The following is a 13,860-nucleotide window of genomic DNA, read 5'->3' as shown; positions in this document are numbered from 1 at the left end:
GGGTGAATTTGGGGGCGCAGGAATGGATGAGGACAAGAGGCCTTGCCTTCCAAGGACATCAAGAAGGGAGAAGAATTAGCCCAGGGAAAAGCTAAGGGTGATAAAAAACAAACAAACAACCTTTGCTATTTGAGTAGGAAAGAGGCATCATTATTTGTTGGTAAGTCAAAAATACTAAAAACCTCCTTCACCTAGGAGTGAGTGTTACACAAAAGTTATAAACACCTAAGTAACTAAGAGCTGGCACTTACTCTGTGCTGCACACTGTTCAAAGCCCAAGGCCAGCTGGCAAGGTTATACAGGTTGGACCCAGCAGAAGATGGTCACAGTCATGGAGTAGTGACTGGTCACTGTGTCCCAGCTACCTCTCTGCTAGTCACATCATGCACCTAGTGGTGCAACTAAAACCAAGACTTTCCTCTAGTTCACCTGAGATGGGCATCTCCCACTCAGAGGTGACTCTTCCTAAGCACTGGATACCTGTGAACTCATTTTATCCTTCCAACACAAAGGATATGGACAACAACATCACTTTTACTAATAACATTTGCATAGCATTTCCTAATTTATGCAATGAAATTTTACAACTATGCAATATTAATTAAGTATTGATAGTCCCATTTTACAGGTACACAGAAATTAAGTTACTAAGTCAAGGTCATAAAGAAGGTAGTAACCAGACTGGTGTATGAGGTGAGGAGATCTAGTCCCTGGATCCCTGCTCCTAGCAGTGGTTCCTAGCAACGGTTCCTCTTACTCCCTCCCAGCTGTTTTTCTTTCCCTTTTCCCTGTCTTCTCCACTCTCTTTCTTTCTCTCTTTCTCTTCTTTATTCCTCTATACTTTCACTATCCCACATTGTCTCTCTTTTTCCAAACCAAGCTTAAAGGAGGCTAACATGTTAATTGGAAGTTTCTGGATAACCGGTTCTTGATTCATAAACAGATGATTACTCCTCTTGCAGAATCACAAATATATAGATTTTAATCTATTAATTTCCATGTACTGTTTCTTGTTCTGTTATCGCTAGCAAATACTTATGCACACACACACACAAGTAAATTAGTTTACTAACACAAAATTTAAAAAAATTAACCAAGGGTTTTGTTAATTTTCTTCCAAAAAAATTGAAGAACCAGGAGCATTCTATAAGTATAACCTCTCAATAAGAACCCGCACCATCTGGTTTACATGACTTTCTGCATGTTACTCTCATAAAAATGAATATAAATTTTATCTTTAAAGTGATTGTTTTACATTTTATTTTGTCAGAGCAACTTACTTACGAAAAAGAAACGTGATAGGAAAATGTCAAGTGTTTAATATTTCTTCGAAATACATGTAGACCCGTTCACTTTTTCTGTTCCACCAGCAGCTAATTTGGGGGTAATATGTTAGCAAACAAATAATGTTGCAAAGATCTACTTTTTTGCAGTAAAGATTTAGAGAGGTGCTCAGACTTGATGCTGCAAGACATGGTTGAAGCAGTTCTTGGGTATCATCTCCCGTGAGGGCAAGAGGTTAATAAATGGTCTAACATTAGTGCTAATTCAGTTGCCCACTTGATTCGCTTCCAAGTGATTCATCTTCCAAGATGAAGACACTGATACTTCAAGATAAAACATGGTTGGGGCGCCTGGGTGGCACAGCCGGTTAAGCGTCCGACTTCAGCTCAGGTCGGATTCTCATGGTTCATGGATTCCAGCCCTGCATCGGGCTCTGTGCTGGCAGTTCGGGAGCCTGGGGCCTGCTTCGGATTCTGTGTCTCCCTCTCTCTCTGCCTCTCCCCGTCTCGCGCTCTGTCTCTCTCTCTCTCAAAAATAAATAAACATTTAAAAAAATGTAAAAATTTAAAAAAAGATAAAACATGGTTATCGAATGTATAATTTTTTAATGTAGAAAATAATTTTAAGTGCCTTGTGTCAAAATGTATGATGCACAGGTCTTTTCGAAGTAAACCCACCCAAATAGCTACTTACAGTTTGTGCAAGGCCTTCTAGCAGTACTTTATCGTAAAGAGAACACTTTTCACTTTGTAACATACTGACATCATATCAAATTGATCCATATGAAAGGCTGGAAAGGCAGCAATAGAGTCCGCCTTAAGCTATGCATTAATGCTTTTAAAAAGAAGGAAAACACCTTGTAAATAAAAAGTTTAATCCTCAGAATTAATCAGGAGGAGAAAGCCTTGCAGTTGGTGCACAGATTGCAAGAAGATACCCACGGTGTAAGAGATAGCTGGAACAGATCACAGCTCCAAGGCCATGACCATGTGAGTGAAATGGCCAAATAGACCCACGCAACCATGCACATATGATCTGAATGAATAGAATTAAAACAACAACCAAAGTATACAACCCCAAAGATGTTTTCTATAGTCGACATTTTCACACACACACACACACACACACACACACACATTTACATGTTGTCCGATAAAAACATACTGAAATCTTCAGTATGTCAGATAAAAACATACTGAAAGTTAGAGTGCACATACAGATATTGTTTGAATATTCAGAACTTTAGATTGCTATAATACCATGCATTTTCAATATCATATCATAAATGTAAAGCAGAGGACCTGTATTCCCGGTGTCCCTCTCGTCCCTCCCAGCTCCCAAGCGTGCCTCACCTCACCACCCACTGACAGGAGGGAGTAGCCCTGGTGATTCTACAACGTGCTGCTAGAAACAACATGTTCAGCCTTCAAACATCTCGGAGTCTGAATTTCCTAAAAATAAAATGACATTTTGTCTGGATGACTTTATTAAGTTTTAGAAACACAGTGCCAGGTGTTTTACATGGAATTGGTTTCCCTGGTACAGATTCGACATATATTAAAGACACAGGGAGAGGGAAAGAAATACTCACACCCACCTCGCCACACCCCTCCCTCAAAGACCAGTGAGAGCATTTCGTAGTTTTAATTACTTTGTCTTTTAAAAGTTAATTTCCTCGGAAAAAAGTACAGTTTGGACAAAAATATGTATTTAGACAAACTTAGGTATTTAAAAATTTATGTGCTTGGGGTGCCTGGCTCAGTTGGTTAAGCATCCAACTTCAGCTTACGTCAAGATCTCGCTGTTCTTAGGTTCGAGTCCTGCATCGGGCTCTGTGCTGACCGCTCAGAGCCTGGAGCCTGCTTCGGATTCTGTGTCTCCTTCTCTTTCTGCCCCTCTGGGGCTCATGCTCTATCTCTCTCTCTCTCTCAAAAATAAACAAATGTTAAAAAGTATAAATAAAAATTTATGTACTTAAAATTCTGAGCTAAAATATCTATGTAGAAATATATATTTAATAACGAATTTTCCAGATCAGTTCATACTTTAAGTGAATAAATGAAAGCATATATTTTTAATGTTTATTTATTTTTGAATTTTTGAATTTTTAAAAAGTAAGAACTTAAATGGTTTGAAAGACTGTGAGTACAGCAGTACAATACAATATTAAATTTCAAGAGAATTTGATTGTGGTTTTCTTTTTTTCTGGTTCTTATCAAATTTGAGACACTCAGCCTCTTTAAAAATTCCCTTATTCTATATTGCTCTTGTGTAGAAAATTAAACACAAATTTCAAAATTAATTGAAATTAATTCCTTACAGGTTTATACCAGAGGAGATGAAATATTTAGTAACATAGTGTAAAACAAAAAAGATTAATCAGTCAACTTTATTCCCTAAATTTATTAATTATAGTTGATATAATTGCTTATAGGTTTGACTTCTTAAATTATGGTCTTAACAACACTTTAATCCCACAGGTACTCAGAATTCCTAATTGAAAGTTCATATAACTAAGTTAGTGGTAAAAATTTTGCCTCTGAAATACTGTGTTCTCTGATTTGAAAATATGCTTATTATAAATTAGTTTATAATAGTGATATTTCAAATATATTAAATTAAATTTTTAAAGTGTAATCAATCATATTTTATCAACTAAATCCAAAATTTTCATTCTTCTGTATTCCCTTGCCCCTTAAATAATTTGAATAATTGAAAATTATTATTTTAGATCTTTTTCTCCTAGTATTTTCAAATAGCAAACAGCTTAGTTTTCCAACAAAAGGTGGGATATTCATTAGTTACCATAACAAAGTTCCAGACTCCATACACAAAATAGATTTTTATCCCAGCTCTTAAGAGGGGAATATCCACTTGCCCCCCCCCCCCCCCCCCCCAATCCCCAGCTCTGGAACATTTGCTGCTGTGTAAAATTCAGTACAGTGTTTGTTTTCTTATCATAAGATTCACAGATATCACTGGGAGAGAAGAACGAAGAATCAACCATCTTCTACTGACCCTCATAAGACTCCCAGGTGAGACCTTCTGGTAAGACTGCCTACAGCTCAGGGCGCCTGAGTGGCTCAGTTGGTTAAGGGCCTCCCTTCCACTCAGGTCATGATCTCACGAGTTCGTGGGCTTGAGTCCCACATCAGGCTCTGTGCTGACAGCTCCGAGCCTGGAGCCTGCTTCGGATTCCGTGTCTCCCTCTCTCTCTGCCCCTCCCCTGCTTGTGCTCTGTCTCTATCTCTCAAAAATAAATAAATGTTAAAAAAAAAAAAAAGACTGCCTACAGCTCGTCCTCTCCAGCTGGTGGCCAAACCCAACCTGTCCAACAGAGTCTGACAAACTGTGGTTCCACTCTTTCTGCTTATTTCAGCTATCCTGTGTCTCTAGCAGCCAAAGCTTCTCCAGACTTTACAAGAATTTGAATAGTAAAACAGTTCTCAAGAAAAAACTAAACATTAAATGTCTTCCTCAATCTGTCCTATAAAATTTTTATACCTTTCCTCCATAGAACTTCTATGTTAAAGCTATATTCATTTTGCAATGTTCTCATGAAGGCCTGAACTAATGGTTTTAGGTGGATTTTTCACTTTCAACATTTTTAATACTATATTCTTTGATTTAGTACTATTATCCTTTTATTAATATTATACACATTAAATTTTACAGCTCTAGCTAGTCAATATTCCTTAAAAAATGGAAATACCAATGAGACTGTATCAATTAAATTTCTAAAACAAACTACTGTAAAAGGAAATTAACCAGGCCACATTGCTAATTTATCTGGAAGCAACAGCTTTGTTGCTCTGGTTTTTCTTTAGAATCTAAAAGTTAATGAAGAAGGCTCTAAAACAACAATAAGATAAACAAAAAGAGATAAATTTAATAACCTAATAGACAATTCTAGGGTTCACTATACCCCACATTACAGGATGCATGAGTTTCTTTACATATATGTGCAAATTATATTATTATCTTTGGTTGAAAAAAGAAAACTATCTGAAAAATGCAGGTTAATATTTTATGTTAATAAATGCATGAATGTATATATATAGTAAATATTATATTTAATATACCATTTGTATATGTGATAAATATATTTTTGTTTATGTATATAAAATAGAAATATAATAATATGTAAAATGTATGTAATATAATGTATAGCATAAATATTATATGTTATAATATTTTGTATATGATATTATCTTTTATATAATATAGAACATATATTATAGAAAATATTCTATACAGTATATTTATATGCTATACAGTGTTTTATATGACCCTGTATTTTTTGGTTATTATATATAATATATATCTTATCTGTTCTGTCTTATGTATATACATATGATACACAATTATATAAACTATAAATCTCTTTATAGGATGGTATAACTGTAAATAAAATCAGGGAAATAATCAAAGATAAAGAAGGAAAGAAAGAAAGAGAGGGAGGAAGAAAGAGCAAGAGAGTATGAATCAAGAAAAAAAAAGGAAATGGGGCACTTCTGTGGCTCAATCAGTCGGGCAGCTGACTTTGGCTCAGGTCATGATCTTGCAGCTCGTGAGTTCAAGCCCCATGTTGGGCTCTGTGCTGACAGCTCAGAGCCTGAAGCCTGCTTCAGATTCTGTGTCTCCCTCTCTTTCTGCCCCTCCCTTCCTTAAGCTCTATGTCTCTCTCTCAAAAATAAATAAACATTTAAAAAAGAAAAAAGAAAAAAAAGAAAAACGAAACAACATAAGCTGACCGTTGCCCTGGAAAAATTTGCTACATCTGTTCTTTTTAATCGTGTCAAAGATCAAAGACACTTCCAAAACATTCTCAATCAGAGATACCAGATCAAAATCTCCTTATTGTGCCAGAACCCAGCACTCAGTTATAGGTGAAATATATGTATCCCAATATTTCCACATACACAATCCCTATCTCAGAATACACAGTAACACAACAGACACTCAAAACCCATAGGACATTCTGTTTTATATGGCCTTAGTATGGAATGGAAGAGGCATCTCTTCTGAGTATTGATAACCACAAGCCAACATTCATGCAGATTTGGACCCTAATGATCCACTAAGCATAAAATTTGAAACAAAAACAGAAAGCTAAGAATGTTTTTAATGCAATTCAGCTATAATATACTGGAGAGGCTCACCCCTTGAATCATTTAAATATAAAGTTCAAATGATCACTCTGTATAAAATTACAACACATAGAAATAAAGCACATTACCAAGAGTCCATGAAAAAAATGTGCAAAAGTACAATTAGAAAGTGAGAATTTTACTGGGACTATTAAGCACAGAATATAAAATAAATAAGCATCTGTAACACATTTAAGAACATAAATGGAAACTGAAAGTATAGGATGGAATGAGGTAGTATAAACACAAACAAACATATTTGAATAAAAAGAATTCGTGTAAAAATATAAGCAGGTAGTTTAAAATACCTTAACTTTTAAAATTCAGCAGATGAGATGTGGTTTATTAGAGAAAGTTAGGCATAAATTTACTAAGTCAGAGAAGGAACTAAATAAAATATCCAGAAAATAACACAAACTGTGAAAGACATGGAAAATACGTAATTGAGTTTCAGAATGATAGAGAACTTCCACTGAAAGTGCAAGATGATAGACAAACTTTGAAAGAATACCTGAGAAATTTCTAGATCTAGATAATTTGGAGTCCACAGATTTTGGAAGTACAAACTGTAAAAATTAGTTAATTAATCAAATTTAAATAAAATGGCACCTAAATAAATTTAGTTGATGCTTCAAAAAAGTAAAAATATAGAGGAAACCTGAAACTTCATAGTTTGAAAATACAAATCAAAATCAAAAAGAAATTTCAGGGGTGCCTAGGTGGCTCAGTCGATTAAGTGTCCTATCTTGATTTCAGCTCAAGTCATGATCTCACAGTTCTGAAATTGAGACCACATTGGACGGAGCCTGCTTGAGATTATCCCTCTCCCTCTGTTTGCAAGCTCTCTCTCTCTCTCTCTCTCTCTCAAAGAAAAAAAAAAGTTCAATTAAACATTGAGTTCTAAATGGTAACACTGGTGTTTGGAAAAGAATTGAATATTATCACCAAACTTCTGAGAAGATATTATTGTCTATCAAGAACTATATTTTTGAAAACATAGTAACATAATTTTTAGAAGAATGTTGAAAGAAATAGAGGACAAAGTTGACTTTTGCAATTTAAAATTTCATGCTAAAACTTAGGGCAATACTAAAAGAAGAATTACATATTTCAAATTTTCAAATCTGTTAAAAAGAAAGTAAAAGAATCCCTCAATCAAATCGTGTGTTTACTTACATAAATCACTGACATTCACTTTTTACAATTTTTTCACTTCTCAATGCAAATCTCAAAGTACAGTATATCCTCCTACGTTTTAGTGTAATTTATATTAAGCCATTTATACAGTTTTATGTTGTTACAAAATTTTATTTTGTTAATAAGAGTTTTTGCTCATCAAAAGGAACCATAAAGAAAATAAAAAGCCATATCTGGAGGAAAGTCTATGTTACAGATACCATCAGGAAAAAAAAACATGTAAGACACTAGCAAACCGATGAGTGAATAACAAACACTGAAACAGGAACAAATGAGTAACATACGTGAGCAGGTCCTTTACAGAAAATTAAGTAATGGCTAATAAAACGTGAAATGATACTCAATTACACTGATAATCAAGAAAATGGAAATTAAGAGCACATAAGATACTATGGACTCACTGATTTGCAAAACTTTAAAAGTTGGTCAATACTATTATGAGCAACAGGAGTTCTCAAATACTTGGTAATGGTAGTGAAAATTAGTGCAATTACTTTGAACACAGTAAAAAAGAAGATTAACAATTTCGCTTACACATGCTCTAGATTTTAGAGCCTAGAGAAGTCTCTGTAAAGGCTTCAGATGACAGGCACAAGAATATTCAGAGCAAAATCATTTTTAATAACAAAATAACAATAGCAAAAGCTAGAAACTATTCAAATATTAATCAGGAAAAATCGTGGATAAATTGTGGCATATTCTCACAAAGAAATACTGTACAGCTTTGAAAATTAAGGAACTGTACTAAATTTTTCACAAAATCATAATATTGTGTGGAAAAAAATCAAGTGGCAGAGAACATGAAAAATTGACACTATTTATTTTTTTGACACCATTTATAAAAAAAGTTCCTATGGTTTAAGAACTTAGACTTTTTTTTTTAGGACTATAAAGAAAGCAAGAAAATGATTAATCACAAAATTCAGAAAGATGATTACCACTGGTTACCATGGGATGGGGGAAATTGTAAATGGATTAGAGAAAAGGACAAGATAAACATTACTATTATTGATACTAGTTTGAAAACACAAATCAAAATCCAAAAGGAATCTCAGGGGTGCCTACGTGGCAAATATTCCCATCCCCTGAGGATATAATCAAACACTAACCCAGGTACTGTTGTAAAGTATTTTGCAGATACAACTGGAGTCTAAGTCAGTTGAGAAACAAATTATCTGGCTCAATCAGATAACCCTTGAAAGTAGAGAGACTTCTTCAGCTGCCCATACAAGACACAGAAAGACAGAAATTCAGAGGATTTTGAAATGTGAGGACTACACTCCATGGCTTCTTTGCAGATGGACCAGAGGCTGAGGGACACCTGAATTGGAGCACAGACAGCCTTAGGGGGCTGGGCGGGGCCCCTGGCTAATAGCCGTCAAGAGGATTATACTTTTAAACTCATTGGGTTATTGGATCAAAACTGAAAACCTTAGAAATACAAAGAGGGCATTGCAGTTAATCAAAGAATAGATAGATATGCTATAATAGGGATATAGCTAAGAAAGAAACTTCTGAGGCTTTTATAAGGTTTCCTTATTTGGGTATAATTATCTGATATATTTACTAATTTATATTATTCATATTTTCATAGAACATATGCAGCCAAGTATACACACACATACGTACGAACATGTTTAACCAGTCAGTGGAAAAGATTCTTTTAAAGAACTACCTAGCAAGGAAAAGCAAATTTCTATTTGATCACATTCAAGACAAAAGCTAGCCCTGATCCAGGTCAGAATGAGAATAATTATTCTCAGGTCTTGGACAGGTCTTGTCCATTGACACCAATACCCTAGAGCAAAAGTAGAAAAAGGCTGTTGACAATTAAATTAACACCACTTGCCTAAAGGTACCATTTGAATAAATTAGCACAAGCAAAAAAATAGAATGTTTGGAATTATAAATATCTTCTCATAGCATTTGACTTAGGTTTTAAATCTTACTGAAAGCTCTAATTTAGCTTTAAAAATAGAGCATTGAAAGACAAACATCAACAAAATAAAATGTAACCAATTAATTCTTCAATTTTTCCGCCCAGCCCACACAAAAGAACTAAACTTGACTTTGACATCTAGATTATCCTGGAGAATTAATTGAAGTTTTTCCGTTAGTATTCTCTCGACTCAAAATGTTTTTATCCTAGAATATAATCAGTCAATCACCAGTAATGCAATCATGAAAACAACTTTGAAATATCAGCTTCCCAGGAAGAGAGAGATTTTTTTTTGTCCAATCCAGATAGACTTCTTGTAGCTCCAATATATAATGTTGTGTAGAGAATCATAACAGCCCCTTTCATTAGGGACATTATCCTATTACCTTGGTAGTGATGAACCTGACTGGTCACCATACTTAGGTAACTTTCAGCAGTAAAGTATTTACATGCATGTTAATGCCTGGCTCTTGCATGACACCTGGCAAGTCAAGGCTTTTATTTTGGGGGCTCCTAATCTGGACACGTCTCCTGGAAGCCAAGGTAACATGTCCTAAAAAAGCTTAGTTAACTTTACAAAGAAAACACATAAATCTTTTCTTGCATATAGTATTTATAGATTTTACTTCTATTTATGGTTGCAACCAGATCTGATAATTAAGCTGTGAGTTTAATTAGTGAAAATCTAGTTTGTGTAAATAAATGAGACATAATTTGTCTTTAACTGAAACAGGTACTCATCAATTATAACTAGGAGGAAATAAATGCATAATACCCACCTTAAAATTAACATCCAACAATAAAATACAATATAATAATAATGCATTGAGTGGTTTTCAATATGGTTATTTCCAAAGTCTGAATGTAACGTTTATTTTTACGGGAAGTAGTTGAGGAACCTCATGATAAATCACTTGTATGATTTTTTTTCCCTAAATTCTACCTGTTTTGTCACTACTAACATTAATAGTTGCTTTGCCAATAGTGAGTTATTTTGTAAGATTTCAATTGTTTGCTTTGTTCTGTTTTATGCATTCATGACTGAAATTATTTTGGTTTAACCACTAATAAATTGCATTAGAATGATCAATGTTATTGGAACTAATTAAGGCTCAGAAAGATGGGTAAGATGTCCAAGGGAAAGGAAAGTGCTGGGCAGCACTGAGGTTTTAGATGATCTCAGATATAAAACTTCATGGCCTCTAATACTGAGGAAACATTTATTTTAAAAAACATGAACTGGTGAGTCCACAGTTTTCAACGTTTTTTATTTATTTTTGGGACAGAGAGAGACAGAACATGAACGGGGGAGGGGCAGAGAGAGAGGGAGACACAGAATCGGAAACAGGCTCCAGGCTCCGAGCCATCAGCCCAGAGCCTGACGCGGGGCTCGAACTCATGGACCGCGAGATCGTGACCTGGCTGAAGTCGGACGCTTAACCGACTGCGCCACCCAGGCGCCCCTACAGTTTTAAACATGACCTTGAACCTCTTTAAGATACACTGTCTGTGTTCAATGCTATGGGATTCTTAATGGCACAAAGACTGAATTAGCAAAACTACCTCCTCTCACATCTGAAAGATTCTCCCAGCTGTTTCTGACATGACATTGTCCCACAGGCATTAAGCTGAGTGGCCAGTCTTCTGGAAAGAGCTGGAATGTTGGCTACGAACACTTTAGCATCCTGGCAAATTGGCTTAGTTTAGCTTCCTGACATCACTTTAAATTGAGCTCTCTTTTTATGTTGTTCAAGTGGGCAGCTAAGAATCCTGAGAGCCTCTCCAATGATCAGGGGTGGCCACAGGCCTGAACTTGAGGGACAGGAAGCTCCTCCCTGTTAGAGTTTCCGGACTCTCAAAGAGTCTGCCCTGGAACTTCCTGCTTGTCAATCAGCTAGCTAGGACCCCTGCTGTCAAACCCGAGGCTACTTCTAATCTCCGGTTGCCCTTCTGAACACACAACACAAATAAAACAACGAAAAGTATAATTTACATAATGCTATTCAGAAAGTAATTATAGAGAACACCAAGAGCGAACCGTAATGTAAACTGTGGACTTTGGGTGATCATGACATGTCACTGTAGGTTCATCAGTTGTGACACATATACCACTCTGGTGTTTGTTGATAATAGTGTGACCATCACATGTGTTAATAATCACATGAGTGTGATGGGGTAGGGGATAGTACAGGAAATCTCCATACCTTCTCCTCAATTTTGCTGTGAACCTAAAACTTCTCTTAAACCATAAAATCTTTTTTATTTCTTTTTTTTTTTTTCAACGTTTTTTATTTATTTTTGGGACAGAGAGAGACAGAGCATGAACGGGGGAGGGGCTGAGAGAGAGGGAGACACAGAATCGGAAACAGGCTCCAGGCTCCGAGCCATCAGCCCAGAGCCTGACGCGGGGCTCGAACTCACGGACCGCGAGATCGTGACCTGGCTGAAGTCGGACGCTCAACCGACTGCGCCACCCAGGCGCCCCTAAAATCTTTTTTAAATGGGGCTAGTTTTAAAAAGGAATTATAATACCTTGGACTACATCCTGGACTTCACACATTCTGTCTCTAAGGTTCTGACTGAAACATTTTTTAAATGATTACTATTTTTTTTATTTGAGAGAGAGTGAGAGAGAGCGTGAGGATGTGTGAGGAAGGGAGAGGAGCAGGGAGACAGAGAGAGAGAGAGAGAGAGAGAGAGAGAGAGAATCTTAAACAGGTTCCACACTCAGCACCGAGCCCAAGGTTAGGCTCAGTCTCACAGTCTCATGACCTGGGCTGAAATCAAGATTTGGACGCTCAACCAGCTGAGCCACTCAGGCACCTCCCACCTGGAACATTTTTAAGAAAGACTTCCTATCTTTCCTACTGTCCATCTGGAATATCAGGAAAAGGGTTCACAGGGTCTTGTGTAAGAAATCCTTAGGTTCTGAGTCTTAGCAACAATACTAGAAGTGGAACAGGAAATTCACTATTTCATAATACTGACTGAACTGAGAGGGAGACTTCATTGCTACACAATTTAGGGAGAATTTGTCAGACACCAATAAAGAAATCTCTAAAGTGAGTCAATAAGGTACAGATTTTGGGGCACCTCGGTGGCTCAGTTGGTTAAACATTCAACTTTGCTTCAGGTCATGATCTTGCTGTTTGTGAGTTTGTGCTGACAGCTCAGAGCCTGGATCCTGTTTCAGATTCTGTGCCTTTCTCTCTGTCTGCTTCTCCCCCACGTGAGCCCTGTCTCTCTCTCAAAAAATTAAAATAAACATCGAAAGAATAAGGTCTAGATTTTACTTCAGACAGACAAGTAGTGTTAAATTGCATTATGTCATGACTCACTTAATGAACTACTAAGATTCGCAACTTATCCGCATATACATGGGGAGAAATGTGCATGCCGGCTTCGTCAGGTTAGCTGGAGAGGTTTATACCTTTAAAAGGGCTAGAATTGGGTTTTTGAAAGACACAGAAATGTGAGTGAGTGAGTGTGTGTGTGTGTGTGTGTGTGTGTGTGTGTGTGTTTTCTACATAGATCACTTAGTGAAATAAACTGATCTTTGGTGTTTTGTTTTGTTTTGTTTTGTTTTGAAGAGTGAAAGTAATTGACAACTAGAACACCTGCTAGATTTGGCAGCTATCACAACCACTTTGTTGGGGAACGGAAGTCATAACTTCCGATATTTTCTTAAAACTACTCAAAAATAAAAACGAACACAAGAACATTTGATAGCAGATGATACTGTTTGAAAGATATATGTAAAATAAATTATTGGACTCTGAACACAGAGCATTACAAATTATCTTTAATTCAATTTATACTTCTCATAAACTAAAGCTCATGTGGCAAATATATCCTGAAGAAGCTTTAAAGATTATAATAGTCTTGCTAAGTAAAGGTTAGAAGTCTCTGTTGCTGTTGTTGTTGTTTTTTAATTCCCTTTGGTCATATGTGGAACTCATACCATTATTTTCTTCTTTTTTAAAAATTTTTTAATATTTATTTTTGAGAGAGAGAAAGAGAGAGAGCAGGGGAGGGACAGAGAGGGGAAAGATACAGAAACTGAAGTAGGCTCCAGACTCCGAGCTGTCAGCACAGAGCCTGACACGGGGCTTGAACTCATGGACAGTGAGATCATGACCCGAGCCGAAGTCAGACACTTAACCAACTGAGCCACCCAGGCGCCCCATTATTTTCAATAAATAACAAATGCTACAAGATCCACCGCTTCTGGTAGGAGGTAGAAACAAAACTTTTCTGTCGGGGAGTAAAGGTATGAATCTTCCTGGGCAC

This window comes from Panthera onca, chromosome A1 (genome assembly GCF_046562875.1).
Source record: "Panthera onca isolate mPanOnc1 chromosome A1, mPanOnc1 haplotype 2, whole genome shotgun sequence".
Taxonomy (NCBI): Eukaryota; Metazoa; Chordata; class Mammalia; order Carnivora; family Felidae; genus Panthera; species Panthera onca.
The sequence above is the reverse complement of the archived record's forward strand: the minus strand, read 5'-3'. Positions refer to the sequence as shown.